The 25879-nt window shown below is 45.9% G+C and overlaps 1 long non-coding RNA gene across 1 annotated transcript; it reads left to right on the top strand.

Moving 5' to 3' along the window:
- The first annotated feature begins 1546 nt into the window (after window positions 1–1546).
- Window positions 1547–25509, top strand: LOC113954194. The gene is made up of 3 exons (XR_003530139.1): window positions 1547–1605; window positions 3222–3293; window positions 25414–25509. It is a non-coding gene; the product is annotated as an uncharacterized LOC113954194 (long non-coding RNA).
- The last annotated feature ends 370 nt before the right edge of the window (window positions 25510–25879 follow it).

The raw sequence follows: 25879 nt of genomic DNA, 5'->3' as shown, positions 1-25879 counted from the left end.
CCTCCCTAAACATGTTCCAGCTCCTCTGAGCCTGTGAGGAATGAACCTTTCTGCTTTGAATTCACAAACCTGGGAGCTCCCCCAGGGCAGTGGGAGAGGCACCATAAACAGAGTTTAGGCCTCCCTGATGTGCTTTTCAGTGTCTGTTTTGTTTCCCTACATCCCCACAACTCCCCTGAACAGCAGCAGCGTGACTTGAATTGCCCACAGTAAGTCCTGGACTCACCAATCTCAGTGCCTCAAGTTATTGGCTGGTTTTACACTGAGGTTCCTGGCATGTGGTGACCTATGACTGGTAAGTGCAAACATTTTCTCTCTTAACAACTTCATTTAACCTCTCAGCTGTCTTGCTTTCTTTCTTCCACTTCGTGTGCTTCCTAGTTTATAATTGTTCCTTTTTGTTGTGGGCATTCTGCCTGTTAGAGGAACATTGCAGAAGGGAAAATAAACAGATCAGCGTTTGATGTTACGCTTTCTGTTTAGAAGTTTGTTTCTCTTTCTTCTCCCATTGCATCAATATTAACATGTTGATTCATAAGCAAAATAAAGTATATAAATATACTCTTTCTCTTCTTTTTGAATCGTAAAACTCAAAGTTATAGTTCCCACAGCAACCGTAACTCTTCCTTAATGTGCACATCCATTAAAAGCAGGGAAATTATCACCCAAGGCAGCAATCGAATGGGTGTGAGGGGATTCTGCTACTGGTTGAAATCCCAGAGATGTGAAACATTCCACGTCTGTTTGTGACAAGATGTCACACCGAAAATAAGTGTGAGATATCAAAGATCTTGCTCTTTATGGACAAAAATGGAATTCAACCTCGCAATGTGCAGAATCACTTGAGTCAGTAAAGGTGGTGTTACCTTTACTGTTGAACTCCACTGGCCTCAGAGATGCTGAGGTCCCCCAGAGCAAAATGAGTGCACTGAGCACTCTGTTGTGCAGAGCTTTTGGGGTGACCCAGAACCACCCAGAGCTGAAGGGTCTGACAAAGGCGAGAGGCCCCCGTGTCCCCCAGGCCACAGCATGCACCATGTGCCACACCCAGAGCTGGAAGGGTCATTAGAGGAGCTGCTGCATTCACAAACATCCTGTGCCACCCTTCTTTTCAGCTGATCTCTGGGACAGACAGAATTCTGAAACACGGGGAAGGATTAGAGGGACTGGATTAGAAAGGATTGGAGCCCACAGGGATACAGAGGAAGGGCTGGCACTGTCCACAGGCAAGAGAGGTCTCAGCCCCTCCAGCTCCTCTGTACTGGCTGCCAAAGTAGCCAGTCACTGCAGGGAAGTGTTTTCAACACAAACTGCATCCCAGGGGACTCTGGCTAAGTTATTCTAATTATTTGTGCAATAAGATGAAAGAGGAACGTGTTCCCATTTCATAAGGGCTTCAGCAAATAGAGTCCACCAGGTGCTGATGCTCCTTTGTGAGGCCTGAGAGCTGAGAACTAATTAGTCCCAAATTATACCCCTGACAAAGACACAGCAAGGAAGCAGGAAAGGCGTTCACATGCCAAACCGCTACAACGTCCTTTCAAACGGCAGATCAAACGGGCAGCACCACTTCAGAGGGCCAGCGACGCCTGCAGCAACCGGTTGGTATTTACCTTAAACAGCAAGGAGAGAGGCAGAGAAGGGGAGGAGAAGAGAAACATCAAAAGGGCTGGCAGAACCGGCTCTCCTGAATCCTCTCCGTGCTGTTCCCATAGGAAAGGGGTTTCCCTCAAGTTCAGGCCTTTGGGATCTGCACAATTGCTCTCAGCACCATTTGCTGTCATTTTCCATTGGATGTACTTTTAAACAAGCTTCACAGTCGGCTCTTTTAAATAAACATGAAGGCAGCAGCTGAGTAGAATACAGCTGGAGTTTGCAGACATGCTGTTTGATGTGTTCCATGATGCAGGAGGTTGTGTGTGATCCTACAATTAAAGGCTCATCACAGTCCAGCCCAGAAGGGTTAACACAACTTTTCCTTTCATGTTTCCTGACTGTGCAGGCTATTGCTGGGTGCTCCTTTTACTTCTGCACAGCCTTTCCTAAATCTCCCACCAGTGTTGCAAAGAGCAGACTCTCCTCTCACCCCCTTCCAAACTTTCAAAAGGAAAAAAAGCCCTACCAATGACCTGGTGTGGGGCAGAGAGGTGTCTGTGCCCATTTATCAGCATGCACAGAGCCAGTGCCAATCCTGGGAATGCCTGAGAGGAGACACAGGCATTAATCAAAGCAGTTTCCCACTGAGAGTGTCCTGCAAACAGTCCTCAGCCTTTCACTTGCGTGCCTTCCCATGGTGGGTGCTGTGCAGTGTGCACAGTTTGTGTTTCCCTCTGAAGTTCATAGCATTGTCCTTTGGCAGTGGCACCGTCCTGGACTGGACAAACCATCCCCCTGTTACACCCTGGTACCCCTCAGCTGATCTCAGACACACCAGAGCACATTCAAAGCAACTCCTCTGCTTGGGTGTCTGAGTGGCTCTAACCTGGTACTGCCATGTATGACACCACCTTCAGCTCACAAAAGTAGTGACAGCCCACGAAGTCCTAAAGCTTATCCAAGAGCACAGGGCATCCCAAAGACCAAAATGAACCCATAGTCCATTAATTCCATTCTGCAACAGGGCATTTCATCAGGAAGACTGGAAGCTGTGCCATAGCTGGGGCCACTTTTGGCTCCACAAATCAGCAGGTCTGGGGGCAGAGCTGGGCCCAGGGATCAGCCACACAGCCCTGTGTTCCTTCACAGCAACCCCTCTCTCCTTCCCTCCTTCTCTTTTCTCTCACCTGTGATTCACTAATCACAGCATAATCTGCTGATCACATCTGGGCTATTCTCTGCTAAGAGGGAAGTTTTAAATGCTCAGGGTACCATGTTAATATAGCACCCAGGTCTCTGTTTACCTCTCCCAAAGCTTCCTGAGGGACTGCACACTTGGGAATACAATTTACTCTGTGTTTTTAACCCAGGAGCAGCACTGTGGTGCTTAGTGCAGGCAGAGACATGGTGCAAGTACTCAGGGAACACAACAGGCTCCTGCATCCCCCTGCCAGAGCTCAAACACAGAGCCAGAGTTACTGGGGGCACCTGATGGTGCAGCTGCTCAGGCAGCAAGACCCCAAAAGCATCCAAAGAGCTGAGAGACTCTTCCTATTCACAGTCAGACACCCAAACTGCTTGGGTGCTTTGAACAATTTGCTGGATGTGTTTCTCTTCCTATATAGATGCCCTGGTATCTTTGAATTTTGTCCCAAATCATAGTCAGTCAGGAATGCTACAAACTTCCTCACAGGAGGGTAAGTACTAATAATATCCTAATACCTGTGAGACATTAGGTTGGAAGAAGCCCAGCACTTTTTCTGGCCCTTCTCTTTGGGATTTAACTTGGTATAGCTCTATTTTCCCCAACCAGCACATCATCCCAGTAAAAAGCAGGTCAGATACAAGTTTCTGAATGCCCTGAACTGACCTGCCTTGCCCTTAGCAGTTCCCCTGATGTAAAGCAAAGTCTCACAGTGGCATGAATCATGTTTATCATAACAAGAAACAAAGAAGGAAGAGAACAAAGGAAAAGGGAAAGAGGAGAGAAAACAAGAAAGGAAAAGACAAACAGAAGAGTGAAAGGGAGGGATATAGATAGACCCATTAATTTGCCTCTGTTTGCTGTGGGATTTAAACAACAAGCTGCAATGTCTCTGGTTTATCTTGGTTCCTCAGCTGTGAAACGTGCTGTGCTCCAGTGTCTTCTGAGCTTTAGAGATTTGCTGGGGAGCTGGGAATGAAGCAAGAGGCTCAGCAAACAGAGATAGCAGAGGCAGCTTCATACATCACACTCAGAGGAAATTCATTCCTTTCAGCGCTGCCCATGGGTGAAATTACATTATATTCTGTTTGGATAATTGGATGTCATATACCACCCGACTTGTTATGGGATGGCATCTCCTTCCCTAGGGAGGGTATCAGCAGCATCCCAGGACACAGAGCACGAGGCACAGGTCCCGTGGGGGGGGGGGGAGGGGAAAGTGAGGAGTTGGTGTTGGCTCCAAGCAGTCCTGGTTCCAAAGTGGATCTCTCAGGGTCAGGTTAGTAACGGAGAGGGTGAAAAACAGGACAGGAGCAAGAATGAGATGAAGAAATGAAAGGGAGCAAATCTAAAAGGAGAGAAAGGAGAAAGAGAAGGGAGGGCTGATTAACTTGGAGATTTTTTCCCAGCACAAACACAAAGCATTTTCTCCTTAAATTGGGAGCTGGGATGCAGAGGTCTTTTAGCTACAAATTCACAGGGGAGACAAACCTGTCCCCCTGAGCAGGAGCAGGTCACAAAACATCTGCCTGTGGATCCTGCAGAAATACAGCAGTTTTCTCTGCTCTCTGTCACTGAGGATCACAGAGGCATTCCAAGTCTCCCAGCCATGCCTTGCTGCATTTTATATCCGCCACTTACCCACATTTTGTCTAAAACGCCCTCAATTTCCCCCTCATTGTGTCCTTTCTTGCAACACCTCACTCCAGCTCTTTGATGGCTTTTTAATAGCACAGTTAGAGTTGTCACACAAGCCAGAGGACAATTTCATGTGTCATATTGTCCCAGAGCATCCTGGGAACTCCATCTGGCTCAAGTGAACTTATTTTATTGAAATAATCTCTCCTCCCTGCTAGTTATTGAATCGTCTTGGCTCAATGGCCTCGCTCAATATCAACTTTTCATGCTTAATAATTAGTGCAGAGAAAAGAGTTTCATTGAATAAGTGTTTAATGTCACACATGATTAGGAGACACAGAGGATGACCTAACTAGGAATTCAATTTGGGGCTGTGACTGTTCAGATGAGGGACAATTAGGGACATGTTCTAGACTGTGAATGTGTGCTGGTGAGTGCCTGCAAAGTTATTCGTGGGAGCTGCACCCTTCTCTGCCATGCCATACACTTTGGCCTTGCTTCAAGGCCTAGAAACAGATGTTAGCCCTTATTTTTCCACCCAAGGAATGTGCTTCTTCAGAAATCTGTGCCGCTCTCACTTGATTGCAACAATTGCTGCAATTCTCCTTTTAACTTGATAGAACCACCAAGTTTGGAAGGAATTTCCAACCAAGCACTAAACAGGCAAATACCCAGTTTCACTCTGGCCTTTAAGCATCAGTGTGATGGTGTCTGGGTCCCAAACCACAGGCTCATTTTCCAAGGAGAGCAGGAATTCAGGAACTGACTTGCCACAGGGAGTCCCAGATAAGCTGTAGAGGCAAACCAGGCAGCAAGAAGTGATTTGTTTGCCTGGCTATTTATTTATCTCCCCATCTACCAACCACTCCCTACTCACCCACTTGTGCCCTTCCAGCCAGGACATTTGTGGGCTGTGTTTGTGCCTGATATATTCAGTCTCCAAAGGCTCCCTGCTAATATCCCCTTTTACCTGTATGGGAAAATGAGATTCAGATAAAAAAAGAGACAAACCAACAAATATATTTGGGAGTGAAGATGAGAGACAGCGCTTAATTATTCTGGGGGATCCTCTAAATGATTTTTCCTTAAATTGAGTTCTCCCTGTTCTGGGATTACAGTCCTGGCTGATAAACTCTCCTTCCTCTGCATATTTAACTGGTTACAAATGCTCTGCAAATAGCTGTGCTCTCCATGCTCACAGTGACTGAAATCCTGTCTTAGAACATTTCCTACAAAAGCGATTTTTCCCACTTAAAATTCACTAACACACCGATCTACCACATCTTCATACATATCACACACTGCTCTCAGGAGTGATAATAAGAAAATTTGCTCAATGAAACCTACTTTTCTCCCTTTCTCTGGCTCCTTCATCCCTCTTCTCACAGAGCCTTTCCCACCAACTCTTCAGTGCAACATTTCTGATAGGATTTGGAAGGCATTTGATAGCAGCTGTCAGACCTTTACACCTGCACACAGCCCACCCTCTGCTCCTCCCCAGAAACGAGCACATCGATCTGCCCTCTGCAACATGTATTTCATTTTCCTGGGACTTCTGATCTGCCCACTTGTCCCAGAAGAAAGACTGACAAGATGAGAGATGTGTTCTCTGTTTATAGTCATATTTTATGTGCAAGAGATTGATTTTCTGTAGCAGCCACCAGCTTCCCTATCTGGAAACCCAGCAGTGCCCTAAACAGCCTCCTATTCCTACCCAAAGGATGCCTGTAAACACAGAGCACTGTTCCTCACCCTGGGGAATAAACCAGCAGGAAACCCAGCTCACCTCTGTGCCTCTTAGTTGGGTCTGTGGGTGTTTCTTTCAGTGAGCCAGAGGGGATCTGGACACTCAGCACCATCCCCCAGGCCATGAATATTTAATTTTTAATGAAACAATTGGGAGCCTTTTTATTGTGCCAGTTTCCTCCCTGCAGCAGCAGGAGGGAAGTGAGGGGCAGCAGAACACATCAGGGCTTGCCCAGATTATCAAAGGGAGATTCAGCTTCAGAAGGATCCCAGGCAGCAGGGATCTCTCTAGAAAAAAGAAGCCTTGATTTCTCAGCTGTTTTAGGGTCCCTGGCCAGAACTTCAGCTAATAGGAGTCTGCATCTTGAATAGGATCATTTCAGAAGACTTTCATCAGCTGTTTCTTCTCCACCTCCTTTCCTCACCCTGTATTGTTCATGCTGGGATGTGAACAGTGCAGCAAGATGGCTCCTTCCTTTCCAACCTGATCTTCACAGACAGACACATGGAACAATTATGCATGCAGGTACTAAAAAGAAAAATCACTTGGATGAATTAGAGACTTTATTTCATTGTTTATTTGTGGGAGTGAGAAACTTACTGTGGAGCAGACTGTATTGCACATGGTAATGAAGCACAATTACCTATTCTTCTCCATCTCAGATGAGAACAAAGAAGCCTGAAAGTCCTCGGAAGGTGAAGGAGAGGGAATTAAAACCAGATTCAAAGTAAAGGGAGAAAAAGACCTTTGAAAGAAGTGGAGGCACTGGGAGCTTACTTTGCTTGTGAGACCTCTATTAAAATCAGACATTATTTCAGAGGCTTCCAGCCCTAGCAGATAATTAATGAAATTAAGGTGAGGATTTGCTGCTAAATATTTGCTCATGTTACTGGGGAAAGAGACAGTGCCAAAACCACCTGGATTTTTATGGGCAAATAAATCAAGAAAGAGAAGTGTCTCAATTACTCAGACTACAGAGAGGAATGTACTTCTTTTTACAACAGAGGCTTTTCAGTAAAGTTAAAAATTCATCACTTTTCAAAGCAGCCCACTGCTTTGCAGTGTTTAAAACTCTGGGACAGTCTCTAAAGCAGTATATCCTGTAATCAAGAGATAGTCAAAAGGCTGACATTTTCAAAGCTGTGAGTGGATTTGGATGCTGCAGCTGGGAAGGAGATGATGGGAACCTTAAACAACCTCTCTCCAAATCCTGCAGGAGCATCAGGGCCACATGAAGCCATCGTGGCAAGGGGTGTTAGGCAGGATTTCCTCAGGCCCTGCCTCGTGCTGTGACAGGGGGTGTGCAGCACATGGAGCTCCCACACCCTGCTGAGCTCCAGGGCAATTTGCTTCTCTGATTAATCGGAGTCATTTCGACTTGTACAGAAGACACTTTGTAGATTTTCCAGCTCTGTCAGTTTCTAAACCCAAAATTAATAAGTCAGTCCAAACGGAGAAGACAGGCAGACAGGGTTAGTCCTGAGATTGTGTTAGGCAAAGGGCCAGGGTGACCAAAACAGGGCTTCCAGCTTTAATGTTTGTGCTTCACTGTGCTATTGGGGGTCAGTAATCACTAAGGAAAAGCTGGGCAGAGGCATCAATGTGGTGATCATCCATAAAACTAGTGACACCAACCACCAGTACATTTGGAAACCAATCCACAGGATGCTCACAAGTAGCCTTAGCCTTTAAAAAGGACTTGAATCCATGCTAAGCAAGCTGCAGGAGGGATGAGTTTAGCCCCTTTTTAGCTCTTAAGCACAGTGTTAATTCAGAGACAGTCAGGCCAGCCTTTAGGTGCTCTAACACTTCAATCAGACTGGGAAATGCCAGCCCTTCAGCTCCAAGCTATTTGCACAGTGAGCAACTATTAAACCTTTTTCTGCCCTGGGCAACCACTTGCCTGCCAGAGATTGCCCCAGGGCCCAGTTCAGCTGGGAGCTGGAAATGCCATCTGCAGGAATGGCAAGTGCAGTTAAAGGAACTGAGCTGCAGACAAAATACAGGGCGATCAGCTCCCACCTGCAGCCCAGACACCATCACCAGTGTGGATCTGGGAGGATCTGGATCCCTCACACCACCCTTTCCTATGCCAAGGGGTTTCCAGCACAGGTTGTGGTACATCTTCTGTGGTATCACTACCCTGGGAGAGAGCGGAAGGCAGAATAGACTTCCAGTCCAGTTTCCCACGGCAATCCCCAGGTATGTGGGGGTGAATGACATACAGTAAGAGCAGGTCATTACATCTGCACTGACAGTGCTAAAAAATGGGGTCAGCAGAAGATCCAGAGGTTTTCCAGGGGTCTTGCACTCAGCAAGCAATTGCAGGTTAGTGTGTGATGGACCGAGAGGCCACGCCGAGGAGACAGTTAATAAAAGCAGGACTAAGGGAATCAATGTATTCTGACACACCAGAGACAGATTGGAGAGAGGGACAAATTTAATATCCCAGCGTTATCCTCTCTCAGCCTAAGGGCCCTGCAATTGATTGAATAAATTAAAGCACTGCTGTGGATGACACAGAGTTAAGGTCATATCAGCACTTCCATCTTAACTCCCTGTATCCTTCCCTCTGAGGTTTTCTTTTACATGTCTTGGCACAGAAAGCTTACTCATGGGCTGCAATTTGGCCAAGGAGATCTGAGCTCCCATACAATTTTGCTATTACAATTTCCAAGAAGAGGAAAAAAGGCAAGAAAAGGAGAGAATTACAGAAGGAGGATGAGATAGTTCTATCTGGTGTGCTTTTGAAATCAAGGGATAAACAGGCCATGTCAGCCTACTCATAAAAATACCATGTGCTCATTCCATGTCATGGTCAATCTCTTTTTGCACATAGTGAGCAGAAAAATAGGCTTTGAAAAGAAAAATGTACAGAGAACTCAAAAAAATATAGTTGTAGGCCAAATTAATCTCTGCGTAGCTTCACTTGCATGCAAAATTATTCATTCTTTTGTTACTAAAAGCATCTAAGGTAATTGCAGATGAACAGTCTTCCACTTTTATTCTTTATTATCTCTTGGCAAGTCTCTCTCGGAGTCATCAATAGGATTTTATGTCACAACAAATCTAGCTGCTCAAATAGAGTCGGGTGCTATGACAGAACTGGGCCCCCACTGAGCTGGTCTGATCATCAGTATTCCCAGGGCACCTCTCACCCACATACAGAAGAAACAGGTCTTGGGAAATGCTCACTATTTTCTTTAAAGCACCAGGCACACTCATCTGAGGGAAAAAACTAACCTTTGCCCCTCAGAAATGCGCCGTGTCTCTCACAAAATGAGATTTAAAACCGCACCGTATCATTTTCATTTTGACAGGCTGTGTTGTTGTCCAGACTCCTGCACCAACCACCACTGGGTCAGCAGCATCTCAAATGTTACCAAAATGCTACCCACACATCTGCTGGTTAACAAACAGCTAACCAGTAGAGCAGGCTTGGAAAGTTGTGCATAACAGATGAGAGAGATTGTACAGAGCAAATGGTCTCTGCTCCGCTTAGTGCTTGACATCACACCCTCTGTGAGCACACCAGCTCCAGCAACAGCAACAGCAGAACCTCCCTTTCCCTTCTTTTTTAATTTCAACTCACTGTGCATAAAGCTCCAATGCTAAAAAGGCAGCACTGAGCATATTGCTCGTTTTAGCAATTACCCATCTGACCCCAACTCCCTCTTTATCTTTTTAGCAGCATCTACAGGGCACCAGGGAGCAGCTTTGACCTTCTCCCTGTGTGAAGAAGCAGGTGCTCAACAACTTCACACAGCACAACATTTCACCAGACAACACAATGGGGAAATTCCCCACCTTTCCCTGACTGTCAACAGCCAAGGAGCAGGATGGTTCCCCACAGCTTCAGCCTGGGTGCTTCGGGATAAATGTGCACACAAGGATGTGGAACATGACTGCTTGTTGCCCTTAGTGGGAGTCACATGGCTAAAGCCCCCAAGAGATGTTTGGAAAATGGCAAGGCTTGGTGTTTAAACATGAGAAAAAATGTACACGAAACAGTTCAGGGCACCATTCACAGAACCACAGAATCGCAGAACAGTTTGGGTTGGAAGTGGACCTTGAAGACCACCTCCTTCCACCCCCTGCCATGGGCAGGGACACCTTCCACTAGACCAAGTTGCTTGAAGCCCTATCCAACCTGGCCTTGAACACTTTCAGGTATAGGGCAACCATGACTTCCCTGGGCAACCTCAGTTTCCAGACAAATGGCAAATGCCAGGGCCTCACCACCCTCACAGGGAAGAGTTTTTTTCTAATATCTAATCTAAACCTACTCTCTTCCAATCTGAACCCATTCCCCCTTGTCCTGTCCCTACATACCCTTGTAAATAGTCTTGCCTCATCTTTCCTGTAAGTTCCCTTCAGGTACTGGAAGGTCTGAAGGTTCAAATAAGACACGAGGCAAAGCCAGCTGGACACCCAAGGGAGACACTGTCCACCTCCCCTCTACACCAGCCAAACCACAGGGGTTAAAGACAGAGAGTCTGAGTCACCTCTGTATGAACCTGCATTTAAACCATGATTTTATGGGGTGAACACACCAGTGACTCAGGCCCTCAGTGTCAGCCTCCTTGGGGACTTCAGTGGCTCTGTCAGGTTGTGTCTGAGCCCATGAATTGAAATACAGATGGAACCTCAATGCCCCCTTCCACAAATCAAGGTGTCTCATTCAAAACATTGCACTTGCATGATAAATAGAGACTAATTAGACACTCAAAGAGAGGACAAATCTAATTTGACTAAAAGGATATGGAGAAATCAATGCAGTGCTGTGGCAGCAGGGAAAGAAGCCTTTTGTGCTGGTTAAAGCAGAAGCAGAACATGACCTGTCCTTTGCACCCTCCTGGCTTCACTGCTCCTTTACATTTACAGCAGTAGGCAAATAGCCCCTGGTGCTCCAGCATCCTACACACACCCCAGTTGTGCAGGGAGACACAGACTGCACATCTACTGTGCTTGTATTTGTTATTTTTTAAATCTGCCAGAATGGTCACAGTGAGTTTACCAGCCCTGCTTCCAGAGCAATGTAAATGATGGATTTAATCTGCCACAACCCAGCCATCACCCCTGGAAAAATCACACACCTTCTTGTGAATAATGGGAGCCTTCTGATGGATTTCTCTAAATAAAACAGAGCACAGGTGGCTAAAGAAATCTTTGGAGGCCACTCTTTAAACATCAACAGCTCATGGCATCCTCGGGCACTGGGAGCTTATGAATCTCTCTCTGAAGTTAATGCACTCATTAGTTTTAGGCTGAGGGAGCAGATGGCAGCAGACTTGCCTCTTCTTGGACACAAGTGGTAGAGGCTGCACCACCCTTCTTTAAAGGCTTCGAGACATTAAAGAAACTGGTAATTAATCTAAAGATGTGTGTCAAAAGATTTCTTTCCCTCTGTGAGTTCTGGGTGTCAAGAAAAAACAAACTTCAGCTTCCTGGCTCTGGTTTTTATTAGAATCATACATAACTTAAGAATAGGAAAGCTCACATACTTCAGGGTACAGCCTCAGGTTTGAAATTCATCCCAGGCTGAGCCAGGGGTTTGACAAGACTTGCAAAATTTTGAAGGATGATTGGGTCCAGTGCAACATCATCCAAGATCCAATTTCAAACAGAAGGTGGAAAATTTAAACCTGGCATCAGTTCTGATCAGACCTCTGGAAATTCATGATTTCCCTTCAGAAGACTGGAAACAAGCCATTCTACAACAGCTGCTGCTAAGCCAGGTGGAATTGGTGATTTCAGCTAGTTGTCTGTTTGCACTCAAAACAAAAACGGGGAGATCCTCAGCAAAGTGCAGCTGGAGGAGAACCGAAGGAGAGTCACCTCTGCCCACCTGCCCTGATCCTGATACTCTCCATCCATGAACCAGTCCAACCACAGTGACTCCTTTAATGCAGCAGGACAGAAACCTGCACCTGATTTGGCTCTGATTTTGGTCTTCATCTGAAGCCTGCTAAGGACAACAAACCCTGACCATTGATTGAGAAAGTCCTGTCAAAGTGTCTGATTTTCAGGGCAGAACTTGCTTGAGTTCATACATTCCCTGTGATGACCCTGGGAGCAGGAGCTTTTGTCAGCAGCAGCCTGGCTCCTCCACACCAGTTGGCATCCACTGCTGGGTGGTGTCTGCCAGGGCTCCCTGACAATGGAGGGACACATGAGGAATTCTTCTCCCTGCTCCAGCTCACTGTTCTCTCCCCCAGCTTTTATCTCAGGGACAGGAGACAACTGCAGGGTGATTGAACAGACTGACTTTTGACTGAGGATCAGACTCACAGCTCAGTTTTCTTGATACTCCTGCAGTTACACCAGCAGAAAATCTAACTTTTTTTCCTGGTGTTTCTGTGACAGATTGTGCTATTGTGCTGTACACAATGAAGTGTGTTTCAGAATGCTGGGAAGCACCTAAAATGGCCGTCTAGCCCTTTGTACCCTGGGAGCTTCACTGCAGCTGCACAAATTGATTTGAAAATGTGTGATCCTGGGGTTCTCTCTTAGAAAAGGTCTATAAAGAGGTTAGGTTGGAGAAATAGCTTGAAGAATAGTTAAGTGACAGGCTTGAAGCATCAGGCACTTGCTGTTCTCACCACCTCAGACTAGAGAGTCCTGATGCTGCCTTGGATCAGGCCCTCAAAGCACTGCTGTGCCTCCGTCTGTGCAACAGGTAATGACACCCAAGTTTTGCAAAGTCGTTCTTTGGCTAAACCAACTGAACACTGAGATCTCTGTATAATTGTAATTACAAACAAATCTCAGCAGCTATTTAAAATCAGGCTTCAGGATGTAAAAACTCAGTGGATTTTAGTAGCAGTATTAGTGCTGCCACCATAGCCAAGGCCGTTTGCATACTTTATGCCCCAATCCTGTAGCTCCAATAATCAAGGGAATGTTTAGTCTTTGAGCCGTAATATTTCTTGCCTTTTAGGATTCATCCCTGACAATAATTAAGTCTCATAAGGATGAAACTTAAATGAGCAGTAGCCTTTGGGGATGGTATTAGCGTGCTAACTGTGTTTGTGGTTTAAATATTAATGTCAAAGTGTAATTACCATCCGCTAAGTTTCAGGCTGGTGTTTGAAAACACAGTGAGCTGAGCAGGAGAATGAGCTGTAGCAGTTGGAAGCTTCTATACCAAAAGGATTAAAACTTAAGAGCCAGAACAATTTCTCCACCGGCAGAGCGCAGGAGGAGACAGGAGACACGTTTGGTGGGTGTTCTCAGTGCAATCCCAGTGTGTGGTGGCTTCCCACTGCCAGTGACTCTGGGCACAGCTCCCACCTCCTTCACCCAAAACGGTGAGGCAGAAACCTCAACGGCAGCAATGCTCTAACACCTCCTCTCAGGGGAGGGCAGGAGTGCTGTGTGTCTGCCTCACCATGGCAGTTCAAGCTACGGCCGCATCCCAGAGGGAAAAGCCTCATCAAATTGAATGTCTCTGTCCTTCTCTCCTTGTAGCCTGTTTGCTTATTCCCTGGAGGCTGAGCAAGGATCCCCCTGAGTTCCCAAGTTCCCTCTGGGTCTGAGTGAGGGAGCACGTAACTATTAGTTCACTTATCACATCTGGGCTCCCTGTGAAGTCTGGTCCACTGCTGGAATTCCCAGGGAACATTCAACATCTGGCAGATTGGAGCCTGTGGTAGCAGAGTGTGCAGAGCATAGGGACAGCAAGAGCAGCAAGGAGGGTGGTGGTGAATGCATATTAGTTTTGGAGTGGGAGAGGGGGATTCTGGGCGTGCTGGCACTTGTTAGAGAAAGGCTGTGCTGCAGCAGAGCCACAAATTGTGAGCCAGACACAGCAACAGTCCACTCTCCCTCTGGGTCTCCAGCATGAAAGAGGGAGAGGCTGTAAGTCATCTCACTTCGTGTCTGTTCGTTTCAGACAAATAGAGCAGAAAAGTCAAGGCAGGGAAAATGGAAAGAGGGCATGAAATGGAGCTGACTCTGTAATGGCTGGGCTAGCCCGGCCAGTGGTTACAAGCATTAATAACACATAAGCTATTCCCACTACTCCCAAACCAAGTGTGGACAGCAGGAGAAAGCAAGAAAGTAATGCAAACAAATCTTGCAGAGTATTGCCCAGAATTAATTCTTTTTTTCCTATACACAGCTACCCTGACCCTCCAGGGAAGATCTCTCACCAAGGAATGCTGAAATGTCCCTGTTCAGGATCTCCTTCCACTAGAACTTATCCTTGTGCCCTGGACAGGATCAGGTGATCCCTACACCTTCTCAGCCCTCTGCACAATAGATGAGGGGTTAAAGATGATTCCTTCAACACTGCCCTTTGCCTCTGGGGAGAGCAGAGCTCTGAATGGCCATGAAGGCCTGGTGGGCCACAGATAAATCTTTCATCCAGCATCTGTTGTAAATCCCAAGGAATCTAATGGGATTTAGCAATTTACTCCAGCCAAGGCTTAGATGATCAAAAGAATTTCTTCAAGTTAACAGCACTTGGGATGAAAACTAGCCAAAATCTTCAAATACAGTCCCTCTGTAGGATGAAGCCATTATTCTTTCTTTTTGAGTTGATATGCCTTTGTTTTTATCATCTCTCTGAGACAAGGGGAAGGAAAGAAAGAAAAGTTTAAGAGCATGGGTAAATTCTGCCTTGCTCAGCTTCAGCCCTGAGACACAGCTGCCTCCAACCTCCCAGTGACACATCAGCCTTCCCAGATTGATCGATAGCTGGATTGCTGGGAAAGACTCATTGCCAGTGCCCTAATGACCAGAAACCTGCCAGAGGAACTGCAAAATTAACTCTGGCTCTAAATAATTAAGGGTTAGGTGAATATTGTCTGCCATTAACTATTTCAGCTGCCACTCCAGCTGCAGATTCCTCCCTGCCTTCATTATCTTCAGCTGCTTTGGGATGGGACAATGCACCCCTATTAAGACAATCTGGTCTCCTGGGTTCTATTTCTGGCTCTCATCTGGCAACATTCACACAAACCCGGTGCATGTTTTAGGAGGAAACAGAGTAATCCAAAAAGGATCCAGACCCTCGTTTGGAACACAGAGCTTTCCTCTCTCCCTGCCTCTGTTTCCCCTCCTGTTAAATGGCTTCCTGCTCTCTGGAGAGAGCAAGGGGTTTTTGCTGATGTTTGGTAAGAGGCCATGGAGCAGGAATGATAAATGATAAAGTAGATTTCCTGCTTTTCCCAAGCCCCTGACTCTTCACAGCCCCTGAGCTGTGCCCTCATTGTTCCCTTGCCCCAAGGGTCAGGTCCTGCCTGGCACTGAGCATTTCCTGCCTCCATCCCAATCCTGTCTGTAACTGTGGAGTGAGAATAATAAAAAGTGATATAAATACTGCAGTCGCTGGGAGCTGGGGGCAGTCATTGCTTCTTAAAGGGAACTCAGGACAGTACAGGATTAGATCCCACTTACTTCTTTTCCTCCAGTTCCTCCTGCCATTTTCCAGCTTAGCCAGTCTCCCTCTCCCTTTCCAGGTATCTTCCACAATGTCCCTGCTGTTCAAACCCTGTATTATCCCAGCTGGGAGGCCAGTCCTGGACAAAGCATCCCATTGCCAAGGAACGTGTGCACTGTCTGCCTGCCCTGCTCTGATTTCATGCTGGAATTGCTTGTCCTCCCACGGGCAGTGTAAGCTGACAAAAAAAGTGTAACCTGGATAAAGTCTGAGCTCTGTGCATGGGCTAATCCAACTGAAATGCAGCCATGTGTAACACAGAGCAAAAATCAAATTTGTCCTGCCAGATGAGCCAGGATTGTGCTGATCTCCTTCAGCGCTTGTGGAATTACAGCTGCAGATGGCACCTGGAGCTGCCTGCAGAGATGGCAGAGCTGAGGAGGGAATGGGTCAGGAACAAACTCTGAATCCTTCCTGCTACAGAACACCTCTCCAGGACAGAGCCAAGACGTGGTTAAGGAGCTACTCCCACTCAACTGACCCTGCAGGTGTGCAGAAATGTTTGCTGATGCTTATGGAGGGCTAAATTCACACACAAAAATAAACATACTACAACAATGAGCTTAGTGAGCTTAAAATAATGAAACAAGACTGAAGTATGGCTCTGCTCCCTTCCTAACTGGGACAGAACTAAACAATCACCTATATATTTCAGCTGTAATTTCTCTAGTAGGAAAAAAGGCACAACAACATCAACACGTCACTGGTGTCCCTCTGATCTGCACCAGAAAATGCTGGGGACAGGAGGTGTCTCAGTGCCTGTCTGGTGATGACCAAGACATTCCCAAGGCTCTTTGCTCTTGCCTATCAGCCCCCACACTGAGTGGAACAGGCATGTTTTGGCAGAGATAGTTGTTTAATCCTTATGCAGAACTGAATGGTTTATTAAAGCAGAGGGGTAGGTAATGTGTTCTGGATTAGTGGTCAGCTTTGCAGTTAAACTTCAGCTCCACGGGGGAGAAAGGACAAAAGAGAGAAACAAAAATGAGAAACAAAAAAGTGAAACAAACTGCTGGGTTACACTAACTTAATCCCCAGGTTCTGTGAGCATTTGTGCCTAAAGAATCCTTCCAACTCCACTCAGAGAAGAGCAGCTCCAGTGAGCATTGGAGCTGGAGCCAAATCGTGCTTCTGATGAGACACAAAAGGCTTTTCAGTTTCAGAGGAAACCACTAAGAGCATCTAACAGAGATCAGAATTCAAACCAGCTCTCTGATTCTGGAAAACAAGAAAAAAGCAGCACAACATTAAAATAAAATCTTACATAATAAGCAGAGCTGATTTGTCTGTCAGTGCAGGTGTCAATCTCTCAGACTGTCATCTGCCTTGACAGCTGTCACCTGGGACTGACACAGGGAGAGAGTGCAGTGCTGTCTCTGCTGCTCTCCCTTGTACTGCTCTCCAGGCTCATGTCCTCGTCCCCACACTGAGAGCCTTTTTCCAGCTCTTATGTGCATTTGATATTCACATCTATCGATCCAGGTCTTTTGACTCTACCTTACAACATGACTTTTGCTGACAGTGTTCACTTGAGATTGATTCACCAGACAGATTTTTAATGTACCAGTCACTGAGGTGGGACTCCTGGGACAGGGCCTCTTCTGATGTGATTTGGAAGGGATCCAGATGCTCACCTGCATCACCTCATGCCCCACCCCATCACTTCAATTTTCCCCTGCATCTTTCTTCTCTTCTTTTTGCTGCCTCTTCCATACAACTTGCAACCCTCGCTTCACCATTCTACTTGTTTATTCCTTTGACAACTTCTTTCCTTCAGATACAAATGCCTGATTACTGCTGATCTCAGCGGGAAACAGGGAAACCAAGGCAGGTATAAAAGATGTTACCTCCAACACCTGTGATGGAGTTACTCCTACATATGCTAGGACTGAACATGAAGTCAAGAATTCCAATCAGGAAAGTGGCCACCACCTCTGAAGGGAAGGACAGAGTGTTTACCACTGGGCCAAGAAATGAAATCCCCAAACCCTGAGCTAAAGAAAAGATGAGCATCCTTAAGCCTGCAGAAAGGGAAGCTGCAACACAGGGCTGTTTCAATCATTACAGTAAAGAAGGTCCTTGACAGAAATCAGGAAGATTTTGCTTCCTTTGATACTGGTACAAATCCAGGATAAACACCACAATTTCACTGGGATTACTTCACATTCATGCTGATGCAAATATTAAAATGTATCAGGACGAGAACCTGCAGTGGCACATCCACCCTCCACCTGCTGCTGCTGCAGCTCCTCATTAGCAGCAGGATTATTGACCAAAGATCAGCACAGCACTTTATCAATTCTTTTTCCTTGTTCTCTCTGTCCCTCTCTCTGGGTCTCATTTATAGCCAAGGGAAGGGAAAGAAACAGCATCAGCAATTTCTGACTGCGATGAAACACAAACTCTTCTTCCCAATCTTCCTTGTGAAGCCAACCCTGGCTAACTGGCTGCTTTCTCCCTTTTCATGAGAGTTTCAAAAACCCGGTAGATGACAAGGGCATGAGACAGAGAGAATTCTGCTGGAATTGATGAGCTGGTGTGTCGTTGTGGTGCTCCCAGGGCACAGTGGCTTCTGACTGTGACAGACTCACTGGCCTTCACTGGGAGAGAGTCCAGAAGTATCTTTGCACTAGAGCACATTCCAGCTTCCTGTTGAAATAAATATATATGCTGCATGCTGCAGGCAATTACTGTATAAATCACTGAGAGCAAAATCCAGAGTCCCAAGCATTAAACTCCAAGAATAGAGGCTCTGCAGGTAAAGCTAAAGCAAAATTCCTTGAGCAAACTGCCATAGTAATTCCTTTATCTTGCCTAATTTGGTAGGGACAGATGGATGGTTGTATATATAGACACATACACATTGCTTTTCAGGTTTCTGCATATGACTCCTGAGCATCCCTATTGCTTTAGCAGATGTATCACAGGGAAGACCAAGAATCTCCTTAATGATCAGATTCTTATTATCACTGTTTGCTCCTGTCTTAGATCATTTGACACTCCTTCCCACTCTGTGGGATTCCCTGATGATAGAATCTACTAAGCACAAACAGCTACAGCTACAATGTTAATTGGTGTTTGTGCTGTAAACACTGTGTAACTACATGGTCATTTGCAAGTTTCCTTAGATGAGTCATTAATGATATTTAATGATATCAACACGATTCTTTCTCCTTGGTTTAGTTCTGTTTGGACTTTACAAATTGTTGCCGTGGCAGAGAGGACAACAGACATATTTCATGCCCACCCCCTGCCACGGACAGAAGTTACTTCTTCAGCTCCTTACCTACAAAGTACTTGGCTACCAGGATGTTCTTGACAGGATTATTTAATTACCTCCCTGGCTGTGACTTGGGAACATCTTTTAAAGCTGTGCCTACAAGCTGCAGCAGTTGGGGGTGGCAGCATTGCATCTTCCCTGCCTGCTCATCTCCTGTGTGACAGCACACCAGCACCCCCAGCACCCTGTCATGCTGCTCCTGCTGCCACCACTTCGGGATTTTGGGAATACCACATCCCCAGGGACACAGGGAAGGCAGAACTTTGTTAGAGCAAGAGCAGAACCCGCTTTCTTTTGTTGCTTCTGGCTCTGCTGCGTTTCTGAAATAGGAAAATGTACTCAGGGAGTCATTTCTCTGTTTTTCAAGCCTGCAGTGAGTTTGTGCAGCCCCACCAGAGACTCACATGCCATTGTCAGTAACCAGGAGACACAGCTTAATACCTCAGAGAGCTCAATGCACTGTGTGGAAGCACTCTGGCTGCCAGCCATGGTTCTGAAAGAATAATAATGGGAAAAAATGTGCTTGCTACAGGACTGCAGACCTAAGGGAATCAAAATGCTATTGATCCCAGCCCATCCTGTTCTCATTAGAGTCTGCTCTGCTACTGGCATCAGGAGTTTTGGCAAAATCCATCATTATTAGCAGGGTAAATACATCTTTAGGTGGCATAAATCAGCATCACTTGCTGTGCCAATTTATGCCAAGTGTGAACACAGAGCACTCTGGTGTGTGTTTTGTGAACAGGAATAGTATATGGGGTCACTGTGGAAGGCTCCAGTATGGCTGAGGCTTGCAGAGCATTTGTTGAACTAATCAGCTGCACCATGCAATCAGTGTCTATTTTTCCTCACATAAATAGGGATGCACGAGGGAAAAAAATGATTGTTAAATACTCATACAGCAGGTTTTTAACAACGGCAGATTTGAGACCAAAAACACAAGTACAAATAAAGCTTCCCAGCTGCTTATGAGGGTTTTTTTCTCTTCTGGCTGAATAAATAATCACTTTTGCCTCACAGAGTAAATATAAAACTCCTCAGAAATGGCTACTCAACAAAGCACCAAAGGAGCCCAGCACTTTCAGAAGGAATTCCCTAAGAAACAGCAAATGCAGGAGGCAATGAATTAAATATTTCTCTCAGTTCCTCTAGATGTGAGAGACAACTAAAAATCTCAAATAGTAAAGAAAGAAATATTTAATTACTAAACCGAATGAAAAGACAAGAGTGTGGCAGAGGGAATGGCAGATGCTTCACCCTGGAGTCCTAAATAAAAGATAAAAAAACTGCAAGACATTACCCAATCATCTCCACAGCAGTTCAAGTTTTAAAGCAGGTCTGCACGCTACAGCTTTACTAAAGCGCACTGAGTAAAATACCAGAAGTACTTTGGAGAAGGGATTACCACAAGAGAGGGAAGGAAAAAAGCAATATATCATTGGTTTTTTTCACACACACAGGAAAACAAAACCACATAAAGACACTGGGTGGTTTGAAGCCACAGAGCTGAGCGGGTGGCAGCGTTGGCAGCTGGTGCATTCACCATCAAACCACAGTGCCTTCTATTGCTTGTTTTTCTTTTGTTTTTCTCCTTGTTTTCCTCCTTGTTTTTCTTAGGAACATGAAGCTTTAAGCCATTGCCAGACTGGGAGTTGAGCTTATGAATCAAAGAAAGGATATGACCGTATAATCTTTTTCAACCCATCTTGTTGTAAGGTGGTTTCTATTCATTTAACATCCCTCCGTGGTCTTTATTAGCAAACAAAGTGTGGAGTGCTTCACATGCTCTGTGTGAATTTTTATGAAGGAGGAGAAGAGCAGCACAAGATAGATGTGTCAGCTGGGAGGTCTGGGAGATTGGCTGTAAGAATTTTAAGGAGATAATTTCAAGAAAACAGTAATCAAGGGAGCTGAAAGGGTGGGAGAACGTCATAAAAAGAAACAAGCTGCTTCTCTCAGCAGAAGGAACTGGGGTGATAAAATTCTCTGAGGGTCCCAGACCGGCTGCACCAATTCTAGAAACTTTAGGTATTACAGCAAACCAGCTCCCAGGAAGATGCATTTTTGGAGATCATGACTGGCTCCAGACTAAGCACCTCCATAAATCCTGTCAGCTGGAAAATGGTTTGTTTGTTTTAAGAGAAAATTATGTGACCAAGAAAACCCAATCTTTTCCTTTCTCCATTTTTTCTCAGTTAAAACATTTTAACAAGGAAGCTGGGTTGTACAAGGAGTGTAACAGTCAGGCCAAAATGAGTAAATTCTGCCAGCATTAAAGCTGTAAAGAGATCAAACCATCCCCAAAGACCCACTTCTCCATTACAGCAAAATCCAGTGAGTCTTCTCCACCTCCATCATTCCAGGATAGCAGAGCACTGGATAACACCTGGCACTCACATGAGCTTAGAAGATTTGTGTTCATGGCAAAGTTCATTTGTGTTATAGCTCCAGTGCACTCATTAATTGACTCCTGTCCAGGCACAAAGTCTCACAGTTTCTGTATTGTGGTGTTTAATCTCAAACTGATTAACAGAGAAAATGAGCACAGCTTGTCTGAAATAAAGGTAAGGAAGTTGAACAGTATAATTCAGTTCTGTTGGCTGCCCTGAAAAAGCAGGGAGAATGTGAGGCTGTGGTCTAATAAAATGAGGCTCTCAGGATGTTCTGGCTTCCAGCCAAAGCAAGAGTTAAAATGAACAGGTAGAGTGAGGGAGGGAAAGAAATCATAGGGCCCAGCTGATGGTGCAATGTAATTCCCATTGCACTTTCAAATCCACTGGCGCAGATACTTGAGAATAATGAGGTGGTATTTTGATAAAAGGGAAGGAGGTATGGTCTGGGCTATTTTGAGGTGCTATCAGCTCTAAAACCCTGCAATAATCTAACATGGGGAGGACAGTGATCAGCACTTCAGCCAGACATTGCTGCACAGAGTCCAAGAGCCTGGGGTTAGCTTAGAGTGTGCCTTTCAGAGAGACTGCTAAGGTGAAACCCCGACTCTATTGAACCTGCTGCCAAAATGTTCAGTAATTTCAGTGCAGAACTTATGCTTGAGTCTTGATTTACTGACTTCCAGCAAAAGAATTGTACCCTAGTTCTCCACTGCTGGCTCTGGGCTGTGCTCTGTGCACCAGGATCAGTCAGGACAGCTCACCAGGGTGGGCACCAAGCACATCAAAGCCTCAGGTTTCCTCATATCCTTGACAAAAAGACCCCACTGAAAAAGGCACAGCTCACTGTGCTCTGCTGAAGATGCACAAAGGGGGAACAAAGCTCATCCCGTTCATTTTCTTGTCTGCATGCCAAAAGTGGTAGTTCTCTCATCAGACATCTGTGTGTGTTGTTAAACAAGCCCCACAAGCTCCCCTTAGGTGCCAGCAAAATGCTGAAGGGCCATTGTGCTCACATCTGCATTGTTCTGGAATTGTGAAGGTGCCCTTAGAAGAAGCAACTTAATGTCTGTTAATACAGAATTGAAATCACAGGAAACCATCCCTTTCACCAATCTATTTTCTATGCATCCTCCCCACTCTCCTCTGGTTCATCCATCAATCTCCATATCTGCCTCTGCTTTTTTGTCCTTTTTGGTGCACAAAGGCTTTGCTCAGATGACAAAAAAACAGTGTTCTTCTTCCAGTCTCTGGAATGAAAGTCAATATAAAGCAGCTCCTTATCTCCAGCTTTAGTTTTTTACACCTTCAATTATTCCGGTAGCAAATTTTAACTGACAATTACAGCCACTGATGTGCATGTAAGGTGCTTAAAACCTGCAGTACCACTGCATTAATCCACACAGAGCCTGGAAGCCAGCCAGGGGCTGCCAAAGGTGGCACTGCCAATGCACCCAAAGGAGGAGGTTGGGGAGACCATGCACATAGGTTCTAGCTACACATGGCCTTTTTTGTCCCCTCTGTTCCCACGTTTCCAGAGCTCCAGAGCTCCAGAATTAACAGCTACAGGTTAGAAAAAACACATATAGGATGTAAAGCATGAAAGCACAGCTGCAGAGGTTAAACCTGTCACTATTATGATGTGAAACAGGGCTGCCTTTACACAGACAAAAAGATTTACAGACAAACAGCAAGACTTCTCTGTTAAACTAATACAAAACCTGATTTCCAGCAGTTTATTTGAAAACAGATGGTGATGATGGCAAAAAGAGCCTCCTCCTATAAGGCAAGCAAAACTCTGCTGTTTGGAAGTGTAGAACATGAAGGCCTTTATTTTGCCTTGTGACATGGAAATTAATGAGTAGATGAGGATTGCTGAATAAAAATTCCTCAGGGGGGAAGAATCACTTATCTCCAAGAACATGTTCCACTCGGCATCCTCTGGCAAGGGACATCTTTGGAGCAATGGCAGATTAATCAGTGGAATAGCAATGAAGGGAAAACCTTTCTCTTCCAGGTAATGGTTCTGGTTGGCCAGCAGTGATCACTGCCCCAAGGTTTGTTGATGGCCTCAGGTTGGACAAGTCGGTTGTCTCAGTCCTGTCTTGTTCCACAATGCTAAAGGGAACCACAGAAACAAGCTCACAGCAGTAATTCCAGGGCTGTCCCTCATAAAGCACTTCTGGGGATTTGGCTCCAAAGAAAGGTGGCAGAGATGTGTGGATGATCTGTGCCCCACAGCCTGGAGCACACGGTGCCAACACCACCAGCAGCTCAGCTGTTCCCAGAGGAAATGCTGGTTGTGGCAAGGTCAAGGACAGCCCCCCACCATAAATACTGACTTCTCATGGCCAAACACAAAGGTGCAACAGCACTGGGACAGTTATCCCTCCAAAATCTAGACAGGACCCTGCCTGATGCAAAGGAGCACTGAAGAGCACGTGTGTCCCTCTCTGAGGGCAGGTGGTTGCAGTGGCACCTGAGCAAAGGCTACTCACACCCCCCCTCTGGCAATCAAACCAAGTCACCAGTTGCTGACTTCATTGAATCAACACTGTGAGGTTGAATCAGCCACATGCTGGCACTGAAACGCTAATTGTTTTCAAATACACATTGTAATAAAAGTCTAATTAGCACCCATCTCCAAAAGGAGCTGATGCCATGTAGGATGGCTTTGTAATGGTGACAAGCAATGAAGGATTACACACATTCATCTGCTTTTCTTCTCACCACGTTTTCTTGGGTTTGTGGTAGAGGTTTTAAATAAACACAAGAAAACAAGAAGGAAAAAGCAGGTTGACGAACTGCATGAGATATACATAGATCAGAACCTTGGGAATGCAGTCCAGCAGAGAACATTTAAATAACACAGAGCTACAGAGTTCTGAATCAAGTGTGATGCCCGTGTGCAGTCTGTATTGCTCACAGAAACACCCAGGTCTGTCTGTGGTGCACATAAAGGCAGCACTCACCGAGTTTGAACCCACACTCCCCTCCAATCCTGCAGGCAGTGACCCCACAGCACATACACAGACGGCCCCAAGGCCCAGCACACACCTTCAGCCAAGGGCACGTGTGCTGTGCCACTGCAGCTGGTGTCACATCCACAATCCAGGCTCTTCCCAGCCCAGCTGCAACTGTTGTTGTGGCTTACAGGGAGAAAGCTGCAGTGGGAGAGAGTCAGGCAACACCAGCACAGGAAATACAGCCCCAGGGGAGGCATAACATCAGCATGATGAGGGATGGCTGGAGTTATGGATATATTGCTTCTCCTTCCAGTCCTGCTGAGCACAAGGCAGAGCAAACCCTGAGCTACTGAACTCGTGTGGTGACCTCTACAATTTGCAGCAACCACTGCCTACATTATTAACAGCACTGCCTGTGCCAGGGACTGACCCTGCTCCCAGCCAAGGTCAGGGTCCATTGATTATGCCCTGTGAATTAGTTCAAACTGGGTGAATACAGAAAGAGAATGATTTGCCACAGGGCCAGTGATCAGAAGATGGGAGTAGCTCCTGGAAACATGAGTGTGTAGTACCCTCATCCCACACAGCTCATGAATAAATGGTGGAGCACTTGCCAGCCATCTCACCCTGGCATCTGATTCATTAGCCTGAGGGCAAACACAGAGAAGCACAGTGTAAGAAAGGGAGCCCCCTTCCCAAACCTACCTGCCAGCCCCTGGCCACATTTGTGTGAACCAGCCAGACCCATGTAAACAGAAGGGAGCCAATTAGCAGCTGATGTGAACGGTTCAGTGGAAAGTTATTATTTAAAAGCTAGTTAAGATAATTAGGGGGCAGTTTAATTAAAACATCAACTTAAACACAAAATGAATGCTGTAGCTATCAAGCCCAGCAGGATACAGAGCTAGCAGATTCCCCTGGGAAGCTGCTAATTAGTGTTTGTGGTGACTGCTAATAATAAATAAAAACAATAATATTCCTGTAAGCCTTAGAAATTTTAGGACGCTGGGTTCTTTCTGTCCAATGCATGTCCACTGCTCAATCCCTATTGCATGGCCAGATAGTTTAAACAGAGTATCTCAGAAGATTAGAAAGCTGTAGTAACTCAGACTAAGATTTTAAATGTCTTGGTTTCCCTTTAATCCAGCAGTCCTTGCCAGCAGAGAGAACACCACTGGAATTCCCAAGAACCACCCAGACAGGTCACAGTGCAGGGTCACTGTTTCATGCTGCTCATCTGCTCTCATACAAGGACCACTGCCACAAACAGGTTGTTTATGATCAGGAATTAAAAGAATTCTGATACCAGAAGCGATATAGCCTGGGAAATGCTGTTCCTGGATGCACATCTGGGGCTCCACTGAGAGCTACAGAAACCCAGGCAGAGCTGGAGCCCACTTCTGTGACACCTCTGATGCTGTGCCCCAGCCTCCATGGAGGGATGCACCAGTTTGTTCCCTTTTAAAGTTCTGCAAAGCTTTTGCTGCAGCACTGCAAAGGATCTGATTCTGATCTCACTGGCACTGGTGGTGATGAGAAGCATCTCTTGTTGTCTCCCTCTGCACACTGCAGGCAACACACTGAGAGTGACTCTACCAGGCAAAAGGGAGAAG

This window comes from Corapipo altera, unplaced genomic scaffold (genome assembly GCF_003945725.1).
Source record: "Corapipo altera isolate COAL_440 unplaced genomic scaffold, ASM394572v1 301, whole genome shotgun sequence".
Lineage (NCBI taxonomy): Eukaryota > Metazoa > Chordata > Aves > Passeriformes > Pipridae > Corapipo > Corapipo altera.
Note: the sequence above shows the minus strand (reverse complement) of the source record. Positions and strands in the feature narration are given on the sequence as shown.